Source organism: Ammodytes marinus (assembly GCF_949987685.1).
Source record: "Ammodytes marinus genome assembly, chromosome: 7".
Lineage (NCBI taxonomy): Eukaryota > Metazoa > Chordata > Actinopteri > Uranoscopiformes > Ammodytidae > Ammodytes > Ammodytes marinus.
This window is the reverse complement of record NC_137211.1, coordinates 4,705,677-4,723,878: the sequence shown is the minus strand read 5'-3', so window position 1 is coordinate 4,723,878 and position 18,202 is coordinate 4,705,677. Positions and strand designations below refer to the sequence as shown.

The 18,202-nt window shown below is 40.7% G+C and overlaps 1 protein-coding gene across 1 annotated transcript in view; it reads right to left on the bottom strand.

Moving 5' to 3' along the window:
- Positions 1–10,219, bottom strand: part of pkig (protein kinase (cAMP-dependent, catalytic) inhibitor gamma) — a 30,960-nt gene extending 20,741 nt beyond the window's left edge. The window contains exon 1 of the mRNA XM_080031447.1: positions 10,004–10,219. The gene's annotated coding sequence lies outside the window, so the exon portion shown is untranslated. The remainder of the gene's footprint in view (positions 1–10,003) is intronic.
- Between the last annotated feature and the right edge of the window lie 7,983 nt (positions 10,220–18,202).

The window sequence follows — 18,202 nt, the reverse complement described above, 5'->3', positions numbered from 1 at the left end:
CACACACACACACACACACACACACACACACACACACACACACACACACACACACACACACACACACACACACACACACACACACACACACACACACACACACACACACACACACACACACACACACACATTTGTACGGCTATACTTGTGAGGACATTCATCAACATAATGCATTCCCTTGCCACCTACACACATGTTTGTACAGCTATTCTAGTGAGGACATTCATTGACATAATGCATGCCCAAGCTCCTTACCCTAACAGTCATAACCAAATGCCTAACCCAACCCTTACACTAACCTTAACCTAAACCTAATTCTAACCTGAACTATAAAACCTAGTGTTAACCCTCAAACAGCTCCTTTAAAGGCCTGTCCTGAAGTAAGAACCAGATAAAATGTCCTCACTTTCCAAAAATGTCCTTAATCACAATGTCTAAAACCCAAATTTGTTCGCACATTGTACAAGTGTACACACACACACACACACACACACACACACACACACACACACACACACACACACACACACACACACACACACACACACACACACACACACACACACACACACACACACACACACACACACACACACACACACACACACACACACACACACACACACACACACACACACACACACACACACACACACACACACACACACACACACACACACACACACACACACACACACACACACACACAAGAACCTTGGGAAAAGCATGTACAATAGGGAGATGTGGAGATAGCAGAGGAGACTGTGACCGGGGAAGGTGAGTGTACGGATGGACGGGGGATAGTTAGAAAGTTGGGCTGAACAATACATAGAAAACGTATCGTTAATGAGAATGAAAATCGAACCAGAAGCCAGAAACATACATGATGATGTATAAATTATACAAGAATACAAGTACTTTGAAACAGTGTTTGACTCTGATATTCAATAAAAATCCAGATAGTATTGTCAAGAGGGGACATCAAAGAATGAATTTGCTATAAGGAAACTAAACTATTTGATGTCTGCAAAAACATTTTACATAACCATATTATTATTTAATTATTATTATGTAACTGTATCAAACTTTTATCGCAAGTCTTATCTTTTAAGTTTGTGTGATAAAGATAAAAATTCTCTGAATAACATAGTTAAGATCACTGGAGTCCAGTTACAAGACGTCAGCTCTTTATCTGGAAGAAGCGAGTGGTCCAGAAAGCTGAAAAAATAACAACTATACCAGACCTTGCACCTTTCCAGTGAATTCTTAGTCATGCCGTCAGACCGGTGCCTTTATGTTCCTGCGCGGAAAACTAATCGTTATGCCAACTCAAGCCCTACTGCTCTTAAGCCCCCTCCCCCCCTCATAGACACTTGTAGTGGCTGAGGAGTTAGGGTGCACACATTAAAATATAGCTCTTGGATTACCTGATAGCAAGTTGGCTTTCTGTCTACTTATTGTCTGGGGTGTATGTTGGCAGTGAATTCGGAGCAGACATTAACACTGTATTATAGTATTTGTTTTATTACCGCAATTATTACCGGATTTTGTCATTTTAATACTTGACAATGTTATCGCATATTGCATGTTTTCCTGATATGGCGGAGCCCTTAGAGAAACCATCATAAGCCAAGAGGTTGACGAAATGTCCAGGGAAGGAATGCGTGAATGTTTATTGGTCTTTCTATATAAGGAAATATCCCCAAAATGGCTCCGGTGTTTTCATTAGTTTTTCTAAGAACTTGAGAAACATTATACATCCTCCTTGGCTTTTGCTGCAGCAGAACTCAACTGTTGAACCAATTTGTAACAGAATACAATACGATTTGATTATGGATGGACTACGAACCCCTGCACCACCTGTTAGAGGGATTTCACACACACAACTCCCTCTGGACAGTGTTGGGGAAGATATGCCCTGCGATCCGAATCACATACTCTTTCTCTTTACTACACTACATACTAAAGTACAGAAGAGTTTTAAGGCCACATGGAGAGAAAAGAAAATCAGATAAGGAAGTTTTTTTATAAAAGACGAATACTGCAAAGTGCTATTTGAGTTAGTGGGGCATTTATGTATTTTCAGCATACTACAATTGACGTGTATGTATTGGGACATCCTAAATCTTTTTTCAACCATACTAAATAGTAGATATAGTATGGGTATACTATTGGAACGCAGCCATTCTTTGAAAACAGCTTTGCAAACTACCAATGACAGCACACTGGAAGAAGTTGAACTACAGCTACCCTAGGGAGAAATCTAGCTTGGATAACTCAAGCTAGAAAAAAAGAAGATCAGACTACTTTAGGAAAAAATATCAAATGGAAAATCTACATGTGATATGTCAATTAACACAAAATATAATACAAAAGCTTCACACACCGGCAACAAATAACACATAGCTGAAATTGCTTCTAGCCAAAGAATGCTAACATACAAAGCTCAGAGATGTGATTACTCGAACAACAACTGCTTTTCAATGCTGCGTTAAGATTCAGAAAGCTTTATTGGCATGACTATTGTGCTACAAGCCGCTGCTATCACCTGTAACAATGGCCCACACTGTGTCTAACCTTTGCCAAGTATTTCCACTCAGCTGCATCTTCAGTTTTTTTTTTTCATTTATTTTCTTCCCACAAGTCTAGGAGGATGTGGGCGCCGTCATCATGTGATTTGATTTGCTGAGTTGACAGGGATGAAAAGGCACACACACACACACACACAACAACACACACTTCCTCTTGAGCAAACACAGAACAGAGCACAGGCCAGATAACAAACAGCATTGTTCATGACATGTCCGTTCTGTATAATGTGCCACGTATACAGACAACAGGTGTGAACTGGAGGAAGTGCTCAGATCCTTTAACCCAAGTTAATTCATTTAAAATCCTATTCAGAAATTTGAGCTTGCTTTCCAATTTCAGTTCACCTAGATGTATTGTGTAGTAAGGCTTGGGAATGTGATATCATTATATACAGTATACAACAGCTCAATTAAAAAATGAACTGTGGAATTGTCAAAATAAATAAGATCCTTTACCCAAGTAAATTCATTTAAAATCCTATTCAAAACTCTGAGCCCTAAGCTATCTTTTTTTAAAACCACTTTTAGTTCATATTGTATTTTATTGTCTAGCAGTAAAGCTTAGGAATGATTTATTATATTATTACTGTTATCATTATGCAGTAGATTCAACAGCAACAATTCTCTGAGAAGTTTAAGCAAAATAATTCTCTCACACAGCTACCAAAAAATATAAAAACTATAGACACAAGAATTTCAATCTTATTTTGTGATATGCAGAATATATAACACCTTAGTCTAAGAAGTAACTGTGAAATTGTCAAATAAATATAGTGAAGTAAAAAAAAAAATCTATTCTGAAATGCAGTAGCCTAGAGTGTAGCATAAAATGACCTCTAAACCTAGTTAAAATGCAGCACTCGAGTAAATCTAATTATAATTTAACACCATGCACTCACCGTGGAGAGTTTACCTTCAGGCCGTTTAAACAATAACAATTTATTTTCCTTTTAAGAGCAATTAACACATTGATTTCCTCCTGCAACAGAGCGGTAAAACAGGAAATACTTTAATCGACAAATGTATAATGACGGACAATAATTCAGCTTCTAACTCAGTTCCTGGTAGAGACCTTCCATTAGTAAAGCCAGCAGAGTTAATTTTACAAGGTGTTTTAATCCGTTTTTTTAGGGACACATGTTATACGTTGATGTGAGAGTTTGTTTTGCACTGTATGTTGTATGTTTGGTCCAAGATGATGATCTGTCGAAAAAGACACAAGCAATAAAGTTTTCTGAATCTGAATTATAAATGAATGAATACTTCTTCCTACTCCTTTTCAGGCATATTATATCAATGTAATCAATTGAATATACACAGTATGGAGTTTTCTTTTTTGTGGAATCATTTTAACATGTTTTTTTGTATTTTTGATATGTTTAATTTTTATTTGAAATGTCTGAAATAAATTAAATCAAATCAATCCCCTCCTCTGGGATTTGGATAAAAAACTTTTTCAGATATATAAAAAAAAGAAAAACAAACAATGACATATACTTCAAAGCAAACTGCGCCTGAGAATTCCCACAGAGGATCAAATCAGTCTCAAAGCATCAAAGAGGATGACAAGCCTACGAGAGAGTGAAGGTCAAATGGTTGCTCACATTTCACATTACATCACTGTTAGAAGTTTGACGAAGGCTCTTCTATAGTTGATTTATGCAAAGAACAACGATTCTCATCAAATCCACTTTCGCTCACTTCCAAGGCCAAAAAAAAGGACCCTCTCTCTGTCGACTTCAAAACCAATTCACATAGATGAGAAATTAATTTACATAATAAGGCTTGATTTAAACAGTCTCTCTTCCACACCTCGGCGTTCTCTGTGAAATGTATGCTGAAGTGTGTGTGCTTGTCTGTGCGTGTGTGTGTGTGTGTGTGTGTGTGTGTGTGTGTGTGTGTGTGTGTGTGTGTGTGTGTGTGTGTGTGTGTGTGTGTGTGCTTGTCTGTGCGTGTGCGTGTGTGTGTGTGTGTGTGTGTGTGTGTGTGTGTATGCTTGAAAACAGATGTGTTGCTACTTCAAAGAGCCACGTCACCAAACAATGTCAATTATCATGAAGAGGAAATACATTGGGGCCTTTAAAGTACACGAAAACATCATCTAATGGTGCATGAGTAATATACATTTTCTATAGACACTGAGTGCGTGCAGGCTTTGACAGGGCAGCTGTAGACTATCCCAACACACACATCGTAGCCAGGTTATAACAGTGCTTTGGACTATAGGTCATTTATACTGGCTGGGTTTTAGCTTTTTAATAATATTTCCTAGCTGTGACCATTTTGAGTTGGAACAAAATCAATCAATAAACATCAAAAGGGTTTTACTCCATACTACAACCTAAAACCTTTGAAGTGTGCCACATTTCGTTCCCTGTGGCCATATTGATTTCCTGAAGAAGCTGTGGTCAGTTTGTACAGTTCATTTCCAAATCCAAAGAAATTCCTCTAAGACTATTAATGGAGAATGTCTGTCTGTCTGTCTGTCTGTCTGTCTGTCTGTCTGTCTGTCTGTCTGTCTGTCTGTCTATCTTGTCCGTCTTGTTCGTCTTGTCCGTCCTGTGTGTCCTGCTCACTCGGTGTGTCCCAAACAATCTTTTTGTTCTCTCAAACACATGGCTAAAAACACTGCATTAGTCCCAGTCAACCCTCCAAAGACTTGCTCTGTTGCTGCGGTGGCTGCCTCAAGCTGCCCGGTAGCAAGGTGCACCCTTTTAATCCGAAAACGAGCCTCCTAATTAAGGCAGGTGTCAAGTTCACTGGGCTACATGAAAAAGACCACACTCAGGGGACCGATGGAGACAAAAAGTAGTGTTTTTACAATCAGGATGTTTCAAAATGGTATAATAAAGCCGGTTGACGGGCCCACCTCTCACTTGAGGTATAGAAATGTTCTACCTGCTTTTATATTATATTCATACTTTACCAAACCACCACTAGTTAGACCTGTCGATTCAAAGAAAAACATCATTTTCACCAATTTTATGATCGTTTCTCCAACAGTCAGTGTGTTTACATGACATTAGAGAAAAATCGATTTATCGGGTATGTCCGACTGAAACCGGACTTTTAAAATATATGTGTTAGTCCGACTGAAATTGTACTAATTTCTCAAAATCGAGCAAACACACCCCGATTGGGAGCCCGGCTACTCCCGCATACAGTCAATCAGATCGTGAATGCCAGCGCAGCTATCAGGACACAAGAACGCTACATAAACAAATGGGGCTATTTAAGCGCCCATAGCATTATATAATTAGATGTACAAGTACACAAACCGTCATAGGCGATGATATCTCAATCATCATTATATAAAGGTCAGGACAGATAATCATAGATGTAGTTTATGGCGCTGCTGTGAAAACAGTCTCTACAAAGAGAGCTTTACAATAACTGATAATATGAAAGGAACCTAAAAAGTACAGTGTGTAATATCATAGTATTTTAGCCGCATCTAGTGGTGAGTTTGTAGATTGCAATGCTCCCTCCCTTTCTCAAAGTTCAGGGGAAGCTATGGTGGCCTTCAAGGATAAGAAACTAGTTATTAAAGATGGTTATCATCCACCACTGCCTCAGGTGACAAGTCTGTTCTAGATTCTACACACTGAACCTTTAAAAGAAGACGGTAAATAATGACACCACGAAAAAAGAATGACAAAAATAATTCTTCATTTGATATAGTACAACAACTACACACCACTGTGTTTGTGGACATTCAAAATGTCAGCCAATCCAGAGTAGTTTATCACTAAATTCCTGCAACCTGTGTCTCTCACGGTCACACAATCTGGCATTTCTTTGTGTATCAGAAGGACTTTTATGTCTGGTACACGAGACAAAGGCTGTGTGTGTGTGTGTGTGTGTGTGTGTGCGTGCGTGCGTGCGTGCGTGCGTGCGTGCGTGCGTGCGTCTGTCTGTCTGTCTGTCTGTCTGTCTGTCTGTCTGTCTGTCTGTGTGTCTGTGTGTCTGTCTGTGTCTGTCTGTGTCTGTGTGTTTGGGAGGGGTGATCTCATTTTCTCCTCGTTGGGAAATCAGTGAGCTTAGAAACATCGGAGCTTAAGTCCTCAGCACACACATGGGCAAAGAATGTGCTCGGAGGTCAACGCAGGTCAACCGACAAATCCCTGTCCGCAAAATACGCACACAACACATCAAAACCAACCACTGATTACACAGAGGGACACATCGCATATACTAAAATAGACTCTGAGCAGTGCACACATAGTACGTTCACATAGCACACAAAAAACTCAGATGCACTCACAGGATCACAGGCTGTTGTTTTCAAAATCCATGCTGCTGTTAAGGTTATAAGGCTGAGTGATTGGGGCCATAATCGCAAGACAAAAAAAGAAATCTAGTAGGCACTTGAACCAATTTCTGAGAATAGCCCGCTATTTTTATCTATACTAAAGCATGTAATTGCCTGCCCTTGTTGCAAAGAAAAGGGATTGAAAACAGCTGCTTGAGATACTCTCCCATTAGATTAAGGACAGTAACCTCAATACAGTCAATAAATAATCTTTGTTCCCCATCAACATATGGACTAAAGCTCATTTAACCTTGGGTCGGACATACGGAAAGGTGATTGGCCGAGAAAAAGCGATGTAATGACCACTTAACGGAAAAACAAATGATAGAAGAGACCGCACACTAACCCCATCCCAGCCCCCTGCCGTGTAGGCTTTAATGCAGCCTCTTAGCACAGGGATATAGGGGGCCAAATGTTCTCAGGCTAATCGTGTTATTGTTGGCAGTGGCTGATATGACTGCTATTTGCACAAGGAGTCGGTGGAAGGAGAATGGCTAAGTGTGCTAAGTGTGCAGCACTGGAGATAGCTATAAGTAGGCTACTGCTAGCATGATGATTACTCATGATCTGTACGCTTTTCTGAGTAAATGGTCAATTGTAAATGGACTTGACTTATATAGCGCTTTTTAGCCAATTTTCTCAGCCCCAAAGCGCTTTACATTTCTTACCACATTCACACACACTCTCATACACCGATGAGTAACCGTGAGCAACAGATCGTAAGATGCATAATGTACAAAGCCCCGACCAATGAGGGCAAGCCTTGACAAGAGCCCAAAACGTAAGCAACTGTTTTTCTTAACCGGCTTTGTTCTGATTGGGTAAATGTGATTTCAGAACACATAGGGGGGTCTATGGGGTTCTGTCCCCCAAGGTCAGCAGGGCGGGGTGTGTGTGTGTGTGTGTGTGTGTGTGTGTGTGTGTGTGTGTGTGTGTGTGTGTGTGTGTGTGTGTGTGTGTGTAGAAGCTGGGGTTTTCTTGCATCAGTGCGCTCTCTGTTCTGGCAGCTTTCCACGCCCCCCCTCTGATTGCACACACACACACACACACACACACACACACACGCACACACACACATGCACACACACAGACATACGCACAGACACACACACACACGCGCGCCCTTTGCCATTTTGAAGGATAACAGACCATGTTTGGTTAGCTGGTACAAAGCAAAGACAGGAGACAAGGCAGTAAAGGGCCATTCCAAAAAAGGTCATAATCTGTTTCTGACATCAGACTGTACAAAATGTGACCAGCCATGAATTCATCAGGTGGTTAAATGTCAAAACGACAAGGGATTTTTTTTCAGCACTGGGGATACAGAATACACATACAAAAAAACAGATATATTGTATATACAGAATTTTGCCAGAATAGAGGGAGCTGTTTCAATTATGGCCAGACAGACACATTCACCTTCAGATAGAGCATCTGTTACTGGAGTCACTGGCATTGCGAACTATATATATATATATATTTTTTAGTGTTGGTTGGACCAAACAAGCAATTTTCATAATTAAATGAAATTGCGATGAGCCTTTCATTTCGAAGCCAAAGGATTAATCAATTAATGGAAAATGTAATCAGGCATTGCCACGCTACAGCTTTACTGCCATATGTCATAGTTTAGCCTCTGCAGCCGACCCAGACTCATGTGGGCTACAGTCTGTCTAAAATGTGAAAAATTTGGAATTTAAAGTGTCAGCCATTGACGAGCAACAGTTTCCCTCGTCCAGAATAGAAGAAGGATTGTTGGTGCGCTTATAGTTTACGCCTAAATTACATGTTATTCATGCAGTGACTCTCAGCTTAGGGAGGAGGACAGTCAGCCAGCCTGTCCCCCCCCCCCCACACACACACACACACACACACACACACACACACACAACACACAACACACAACACACAGAGTGAAGCAGCAAACCACCACAGACAGGCAAGGAGCCAGTGTTTACCCTTGCTGGTGCCCATGCCCAGTAACGCTGGCACTTGCCCAGCAACACTCACGCAAAGTGGGGGGTCACAACAAGCTGAATCTCCTCTCAGCTCCAAGCCCTGTCATTTTCACAAGATCCTCAAACCTCTTCAACAACAACAACAACAACAACAGAAAAATGTCCATTATTCACTTAGCAAAACAGGTTATTCCATGACAAAAAGAAACGTGCCGTCATCAGCGCCAATTGTTATCTTATTATCGAGTATGGAATTTGTAAGACACAGCTGATTTGTGATAACAGTGTGCTTTTGGGTTAGGGGAGGGTTTGTCTGGCGGGCTGGTTGACAAAGCAGAAAAATATCTCTCTCTCACACACACACACACACACACACACACACACACACACACACACACACACACACACACACACACACACACACACACACACACACACACACACACACACACACACACACACACACACACACACACACACACACACACACACACACACACACACACACACACAAAGGCACACACACACACGATGACAAGAGGATGATGAGAGCTTTCAAAAACCAAGCTACTAACCGAGCCTCTGTCATTATAGCTTTCTGCTGCTGCCCCTGAATGCAGCAGCTAATGTGTGGGAAGGACGTGCATGCCAGTCCCACACACACACACACACGCACACACACACACACACACACACGCACACACACACACACACACACACACACACACACACACACACACACACACAGCGCGACCGACGACGAGCATAATGGATACACACTTGAAAGCCTTTTCGAGGGGAAAAATACATTTAGGTTGTAATTGAGCATTAGGGAAGGGGGTGATTTTTGGCCATTTTTCAGATGCAGTCGGTGTGTGTGGACAGATGTATTGTCTGAACGTTATCTAGTGCTCGCTGCAAAAACGCCTCATTGAAATCACGTAAAAAAAAAAAACCTCGCTGGCTGATTCGTGACTGTGCAGCCTACATAGCCTACTACAGCCTCTCACTACAAACTACAACTGTTAGCGCGATCATCTTTTACACACAAGTAGCCTATAATTAATACAAATAGCCTTAGATTAAACAGTGGCTGAAATATCGCCCGTAGAAGAAGAAGAAGAAAAATCACCGCCACTAACCTTGGTCTGGTCGCCTCCGGTTATCCACTTGTTACAATGGGATTGTTTAACATGAATTCCCAGTTTTAAGTTTTCCTGGCAGGCGGACAGAAATAAACCTAGCACGCCCGACACTGGCGCGGGCTGCTGTGTGTGTGTGTTGAAAGAAAAAAAATAAATAAATAAAACAAGCTCTCAGTAGGCTAGTGGCGAAGGAGTGTGTGACTGTGTGGGTGTCTTTCTCGGGATACCGACGGAAAACAACGAGGGAGAGAGAGAGAGAGAGAGAGAGAGAGAGAGAAAGGTTGCGTCTTCGCTTCAAACAGCTGTTTTCCAAAATGGAGTTAGCCGTGGCTGGGCCAATCAGAGCGCGTCTTCGGAGGCTCCCACTCCTCTGAGGGCTGAGCACTACACTCTTTCATCACACACACACACACACACACACACACACACACACACACACACACACACACACACACACACACACACACACACACACACACACCTTATAGCCTACATCTTTTTATATGTATATTTATTTATTTGTTTATTGCATTATTCATTGTCTCTTTTTTCATGTCATGGCAGCTTTATTTAGATGCACACATAACATCCAGACACCTGAGATTATGAGATTTCCTCGCAGGGAACCCCCCCAACCTCCCTCCCCCAGATGTTGACTGTTTATATACTATATATGCTGTTTACACTGCACATGGAAGGTGCATCAGTGATGGAGCATATCATTTGCAAAGAAATGTGCACTACACCTCCATAAAGTTGGGGGACTCACCACAGACATATGGGGAACTAAATTGTAAATCAAAGATATCCGAATTTGTTAAAGTCAATTGATATGGGTCAAACTAAAAAAATAAAAGCTGGATCCTACATTTCCCACAATGCAACATCATCCCCCCAGAGCCCCAGGCTGAATGATATTCACTGGGGTCATGTGAAAGAGGAGCAGAGTGCCCCTTTAATTGATCGACATTTTGTTTCCATCATTATTCCATCATGAGCCAGTCAATATATTTTTTAAGTGACATGGTTCGGGGCCTTTAGATCAGGGGTCTATATAATTTTTTTGATAGGCCCCTGATCTTCGTAGGCCCTGGGGCTTCAGCCCAGGTAAGCCCGTGCATTAAGGCGGCCCTGCTTACACTCACACAATTGTTTAACAGATCAACAGATTTCTACAAAAGAATCAGTTCACACAGAGACATTGTTCTTCTTGAGTATTCACTAAAGCAAACCGTTTTTTCACAATTTGCACGTTTTCTATGCTACTAGTTTCTGGTAAGATACATTTACACTAATTGACTGCACCAAATAGTGCACTTTTTTGTATTTCTGCACATGACATCAAATCATTTGAAATATGTTGGTGGTATTGTTGAAATAAATAACACTTAAAAAACAACATCAACAACAAATTCTTCACACACAAATGAAAAAAGGCGGTTCTCTACATGAATAATCAAACCAACCTACCCTCAAAACTATAAAGTTGGCCTATGTTTGGTTGCAACATTTAGGCTTAGTTAATTCTGCTCTCATCACTGCAAAAGCACTGAAATCATTACAAAAAAAGTTCTTAATCTTTGAACTCAAATCTGTTCCTTCAATTATTTCCAACTTCTTTGTGCCTTGTATCTTTCTTTGCATTAAGAACCTTTTTAGGTCTATTTTTATTTTACATTTTTAGAAACAATACAGAAAGCAGGACCTTGGTGGTTACGGCAATAATTAAAACAGGATGATGCTGCTCGTTAGCTTCATTGTGGTATGACCCGGCTGGTTGGTCAATTGGCCAGGTTTCTGAAAAACTGGTCAGACCTGGCTGGCCGAGTCAACCTGAAGACTTATGTCAAAGCCTTTAGAAGTTACAGTCCCCAAAGGGAAATTCTTTTTCACAAAAATGTATGTTATGTGGAGAGAGCATTTTAACCTATTTGTAGACTCAGGAAAATTACAGAGTAACTAATGTAGAAGAACTACAAAAGGTACCCAACCTGTTTTTTCATGGGGTCCAAAAACTTTTCACAACGACACCCAGACACCAGTAGCAGGTAGGCCTACATGTGTTTTCCGTGAGCAGGAACGACACAGGAAATATAATCCAGACAAAACTGTTTAATATCAAAACCAGGGGCGTCAGCTCACCCAATACCATACAGGGGCACAATAGGGCACCAAAAAAAAATGCGAGCGCGCGAAGCGCGCGAGCTAAAAATTTTTTGGGCAATTATTTATTTAAAAAAAGCATGGGCACAGATAATTAATGCAAGCACGCGAGCAAATATTTTATAGCACTTATTTATTATCATAAAGCGTATCTTCATTAAATATCTGTCAGCAAACATGAACTTGAAAACTGAAAACTTGAAATGTGTGTGTAAAAGGAAAAACAAAAAAACACCTCTACATACATACATGTCTGTGTTTATCATTTCTATTTCAGACCATCCTATGATGGTGTGATGGTGATGATCCTATGAGGTGTGTATATCATGGCCAGAAAGATATAGGAGCTGTTCATTTTTTTAACAGTAAACGGTAGCGCCTCTGCTTCATTTTTGCGAAGTAGTCGATCAATTGTGACTGGCTTAATTTGGAGAGTTCTCCTCGCTCAACCGACATGATGGCAAGATGATGAAGCCTATCTTGCCCCATTGTGCTCCTCAACCAAGTGTGAAGGCGTCTCAGTACGCTGAATGTCCTTTCACAACTGCAGCTGTTAGACATTCTATGCTTCCAGAGGATAAAAATGTAACGCTTACGGCCCCCACACACATCCTACCTCTACTGCGCGTCTACCTCGCGTCTGCGTCTGACTTTTTGTCACTGACTGTGAAATCAACGTAGAGCGAGCACACATCCAACCTCAGACGCACTGCTGAGGCGCGTCGGAGGCACGTCTGCAGCGACGCTCCCCTTCACCTCAGGAGGCTCGCCTATTTTTTTTCTGAGAGCAGCGCGTCTCTCTCGCGTCTCTGTGCTTTAACTGATAGAGAAATACTCTGCTGACAGTCATACCAGCAGCATTCACTCTAGTTACACGTTTACCCGGTGTGTTTATTTCAAAATAAAACATCCCTCAGTCGTATACGCGAATAATCCCTTTATTTCACGATTTAATTGTGCAATCAAAATCCGAGGGATTTAAAACCTAATTTTCAATTAGTTCTGGCATTTCATTTTTGGATAAATGACACATATAGAGATCCAATATAGTGAAGAAATAAAAAAGATCATGATGAGCGCAACAGTTTTCCGTTGCTCTATCTGTGTCTACGGCCTTCTTCTTCCCCGACCACACCCCCCTCTCTATCTCTCATATAAATCAGTAAAGGGATTTTTGAAATACTCTGCTGAGAGTCATATTGACTTCATACTGGCAGCTTTCGCTGTAGTTTCACCATTTCCTGGTGTGTCCCCTTCAAAATAAAACTTCCAACAAGCGAAAATATGGCAAAAAAAAGAAAAGAAATGGCAATGGGGCGCACGGATTACTGTCCAGACTCAATATAAATCATATGCATCATAGATGACATGAAAGAACTTCATTTTTAATGGGAATTATCTATGAAAACTCTATGTAGAAAGATAGGGCTTTTAGAAGCAGCGCTGCAGCAGCAGCTGCTGAGACGTTGCATGTGTGTCCGAGAAAAGTCCGAGAGAGGCAGCAGTAAGGTAACGCGAAGCGCTCCAGAGGTAGACGCAGGATGTGTGTGGAGGCCGTTACTGTTTACTTCACTTCACGCCGGCCGGAGTGAATGGTCGCTGACGCTGTGCTGGACAGGTTCAAAAAGTCGATATCAAGGAGAATGATTCTCTCCTCAGTGTGTGCATTCGTCACGTACATTTCATTGCAGCGGCCGGCCAATGAGGGGGGCACCATGCATATAGGCCTATTTTAAGAAAAAAAAATGCAAGCATGCATTCTGTAGATTGCCAGATGAGTCAGACTTAAATAAAAAAAAATTAAAGGTATAAATAAATTAATTAATTAAAAAATCAGTGCCCCAGGCATACCCAGGCACCGCAGATCCACAACGGGGCACGTGCCCCGGTGAAAAGGGTCTGCCGACGCCGATGATCAAAACCCAATCTTGTCACCATTTGGCACACAAAGGGTTTATAGGATGGATTATGTTTGAAACAGTTACACTCCGCTGTGCTCAATCTGAAACATTTTGAACATTTCTGCTTTTCTACTGCTTTTTAAATGGCCGTAAGCGGAACCGCGGCTCTCTGTAAACACCCAACTTTCAATAGATATTGACATATCTAAAAATAAAGTTTAGCTTAGTTAGGTTCTTGGCTTCCAAAGACCATGGGCCCCCCAAGTGGCTGGGCCCTAGAAAGCCTCCCCACTTTCTACCCCTTATGGGCGGCCCTGGTGATGGAGCATATCATGTTAGGACATATTTAAAGGACTGTAGCAAAGAAATTTGCACTGCACCTCCATAAAGTTGGTGGACTCACCATTAGGCATTTAAAGAAACGATTTGTCGTAATCAAAGATATCCAAATGTGGTCAATTGTTATGGATCAAACTAAAAAATAAAAATAAAAGCTGGATCCTACATTTCCCACAATGCAACATCATCCCCCACAGAGCCCCAGGCTGAATGATATTGACTGGGGTCATGTGTAAAAGCAGTGCCCCTAAAATTGATCGGCATTTTGTTTCCATCATTATTCCATCAAAACGCTTTTGTGTTTGTTATGAACTCATATCACAAAAAAAAGTCTTGCTCACAAAATAATGCCATGGAAACAGCAGACTAACTATATCCAAGAGTGTAGGCCACATGAGTCAAAATAAAAGTTTAAAAAACCATGAAAGAAAGAAGCTATGTGTAAATTAAATTGTCCAATAATATCAAACTAGCTTAATCTCGACCGCAAGACACAGAAATGAACAAATAAACACACATTGTTATGCTTTTTTTTTGACTTTGCAATAGAGTGGAGCACCTCGTTGAAATCTCCTGTGGCCACCGGATTCCTGAAAACCTTGTTAAGCTCTAATGGAAATTCACCCTGCGTTCCAATTCCCATACTTCCATACGTATGCCAGAAAAAGATTTAGGATGTCCCAATACATGCACGTCAATGGTAGTATGCCAAAAATACATAAGTGCCCCACTAACTCAAACAGTATTTTGGAGTATTCGTCTTTATTCTCGAAATTTTTCGAAATAATGAAAAAAAACTTCCTTGCCTGATTTTTTCCCCCCTCCTGTTGCCCTAAAACTCTTCTGTACTTAAGTATGTAGTGTAGTAAAAAGAGCGCAGGGTCAGATAGGAGTCGAATGTTCTTATACTTGTGATGTATTTTTACACAGTGTGGTATTACTACTTCGTCAAACCCTGAATTCCTTTGGGCCCAGTTTGTGAAAATACCAACAACCTCCCCAGAGCCTGAAGCTTTATATCACAACCACCCGCTGCCAACAACAGCACAAACAAGACACAAATAGTTTGAGGTTTTATACTTTTTTTGTTTTACTGTCTCCACTAGCAACGATAAATACCCTGCAACACACATACAGCTTGGAGTCACAGACATGCTTAAAAATAAAAAAATATTTAAAAAAAATCAAGTTAGCTTTAGGCTACTACAGCAAAACAGAACTAACATTATTACACATTTCTGTACATTGGCCTACAGTGTGAAATTTGGCAAACCAGATGTCTATATGGAGGTCAGGACTTGATGTTCTCTTCACCCATGTGACTGCTCTGATTATTAATGGCCCCGTGTTAAGCCTGGAGTGATGAAACCCAGGCAAAATAATAAAATAAAAAAATACAATGAATTTTAAAAAAAATAAAAAATCGTAAGGCAAATAGCAAAACTTACAACAAAATAATCCTTTCAAACTAGTGCAAACTAAAGCATCAACTGAACAAAGGCCCTGGAACAACATTGCATACTAGTTATTCACCAAAAACATTTTCTATACCTGTAAATCTATGACTTATGATGCTTTCTACTGTATTTCATCACACCAACAAAGAAGTGTATCTGCTCTTATGTTAGGTTAAAACAAGCCCTGAATGAACACACATGAATATTGCTTTGGTACATACACACAAATTCAACATGATTTATGGTCCGTTGGAAAAAATCTCGTGATGGATAACAGTTTAAAGGCAATGTTTTAGGAGTTACATACTCAAAAACTGTCTCCTTTGTTAGTTTTTCTTTTAGTTTTGGGTTGATGTAAGCATTCACACAGAGCAGTAATGGAAAGTACAGGAGTGATTGCAGGTAGGTATGCAGACGTAAACAAACTGAAGAAATGTGATTCTGTGAAAGCCTTTTTAAGAATTCTTCCACAGTGGAAAAATATTAGAAGGATTGGTTTACGTTTGACATTTTTTCCACGTGTGTCTTAAAACAACACAGACGGGCTCCTGTGTACATTTAGACAGGTTTCGCATACCGGCCCTTTAACAGATCCCTGCCTGACATGTTTACAATGGAAGAGAAAGGGCGACGAAATCCACACAGTCACTTTGGCACCGAAACTAGTCAAATCAAGTGGGTAAAAATTCTGACCCTCACTGCGTTCCAATCCCCCATGCTTCCCTGCTTTTTAGTATGGTAGAGAAAGATTTAGGATGTCCCAATACATGTGGTCAGATGCAGTATGTTTAAAAATACCTGGATGCCTACAAGATCCGGTTATAATTTTTTGTGGGGAAACGATCATGCTTTTTTGGACAATTCTGACCCACAATCCTTTGCAGAGCAGAAGTGACATCACATCGATGGATCCTCCGCATTTATTGCGTAGATTCATCCACATGACAGAACATGTGAATTTGATCACCCATCTCTTACATAATAGGCCCGTTTGGAAGGCATGTTTGAATGGCCAGTATCAGAAAGAAATGTATGATTGGATCAAGCAAAACCGGTTTGGCTGGTAAGAGCATGTGACGTGACTTTAAAAACTTATTTTTGTGACATATCAGACATAAACTTACAGAGGCCAATAATAATAATAATAATAATGGCTAAACATGCATTTGCTCATGTCAAAAGAGCCTTTTGCCTGAGCCTGCAGCTGCCTTGGAACCACGGTTAAACGCTGGGTTAAGTGTAAACTACAAAATACTATCCACCTATACACCAGTGCTGCTTAATTAGTTAGTTAGTAAAATAAATCATGTTTTTTTCATATATATATACTGTATATTGGCAACTTGCCCTGTAAAAGTCTACACATATGTTTCAAATGAAACAGAAGATGTCCTCTCAGTGATGGGAGCATATGCACAGACAGTGTGTGTGTGTGTGTGTGTGTGTGTGTGTGTGTGTGTGTGTGTGTGTGTGTGTGTGTGTGTGTGTGTAGTAGGCAAGGGCCGATAAACAATTTTGAGGTATACAGCGGCTTGAAAATGTTTCAAAACCATTCTAAGGTATTAGCCTGTTCTACTTGAATTTGTTTACCAAGACATTTCAAAATTACACATTGGACATGTAATCATACCGTGAAACCGTGGTATTTTTGCTTCAAAAGGTCAGCAATTCTGACCGCTTGTTGTCAAAATCAGTGAATATTTCCTCACAATCCGCTACCTGTTTACAGCGCACACACAGGGCCGCCCATAAGGGGTAGAAAGTTGGAAGGCTTTCTAGGGCCCAGCCACTTTGGGGGCCCATGGTCTTTGGAGGCCAAGAACCTAACTAAGATAAACTATATTTTTAGATTTTTAGATATTTATGTCAATATCTATTCAAAGTTGGGTGTTTACACAGAGCCGCGGCTCCGCTTAAGGCCATTTAAAAAGCAGTAGAAAAGCAGAAATGTTCAAAATGTTTCAGATTGAGCACAGCGGAGTGTAACTGTTTCAAACATAATCCATTCTATAAACCCTTTGTGTGCCAAATGGTGACAAGATTGGGTTTTGATATTAAACAGTTTTGGCTGGATTATATTTCCTGAGTCGTTCCTGCTCACGGAAAACACATTTAGGCCTACCTGCTACTGGTGTCTGGGTGTCGTTGTGAAAAGTATTTGGATCCCATGAAAAAACAGGTTGGGTACCTTTTGTAGTTCTTCTACATTAGTTACTCTGTAATTTTCCTGAGGTTCAAATTCTCTCTCCACATAACGTACATTTTTGTGAAAAAGAATTTCCCTTTGGGGACTATACCTTCTAAAGGCGTTGACATAAGTCTTCAGGTTGACTCGG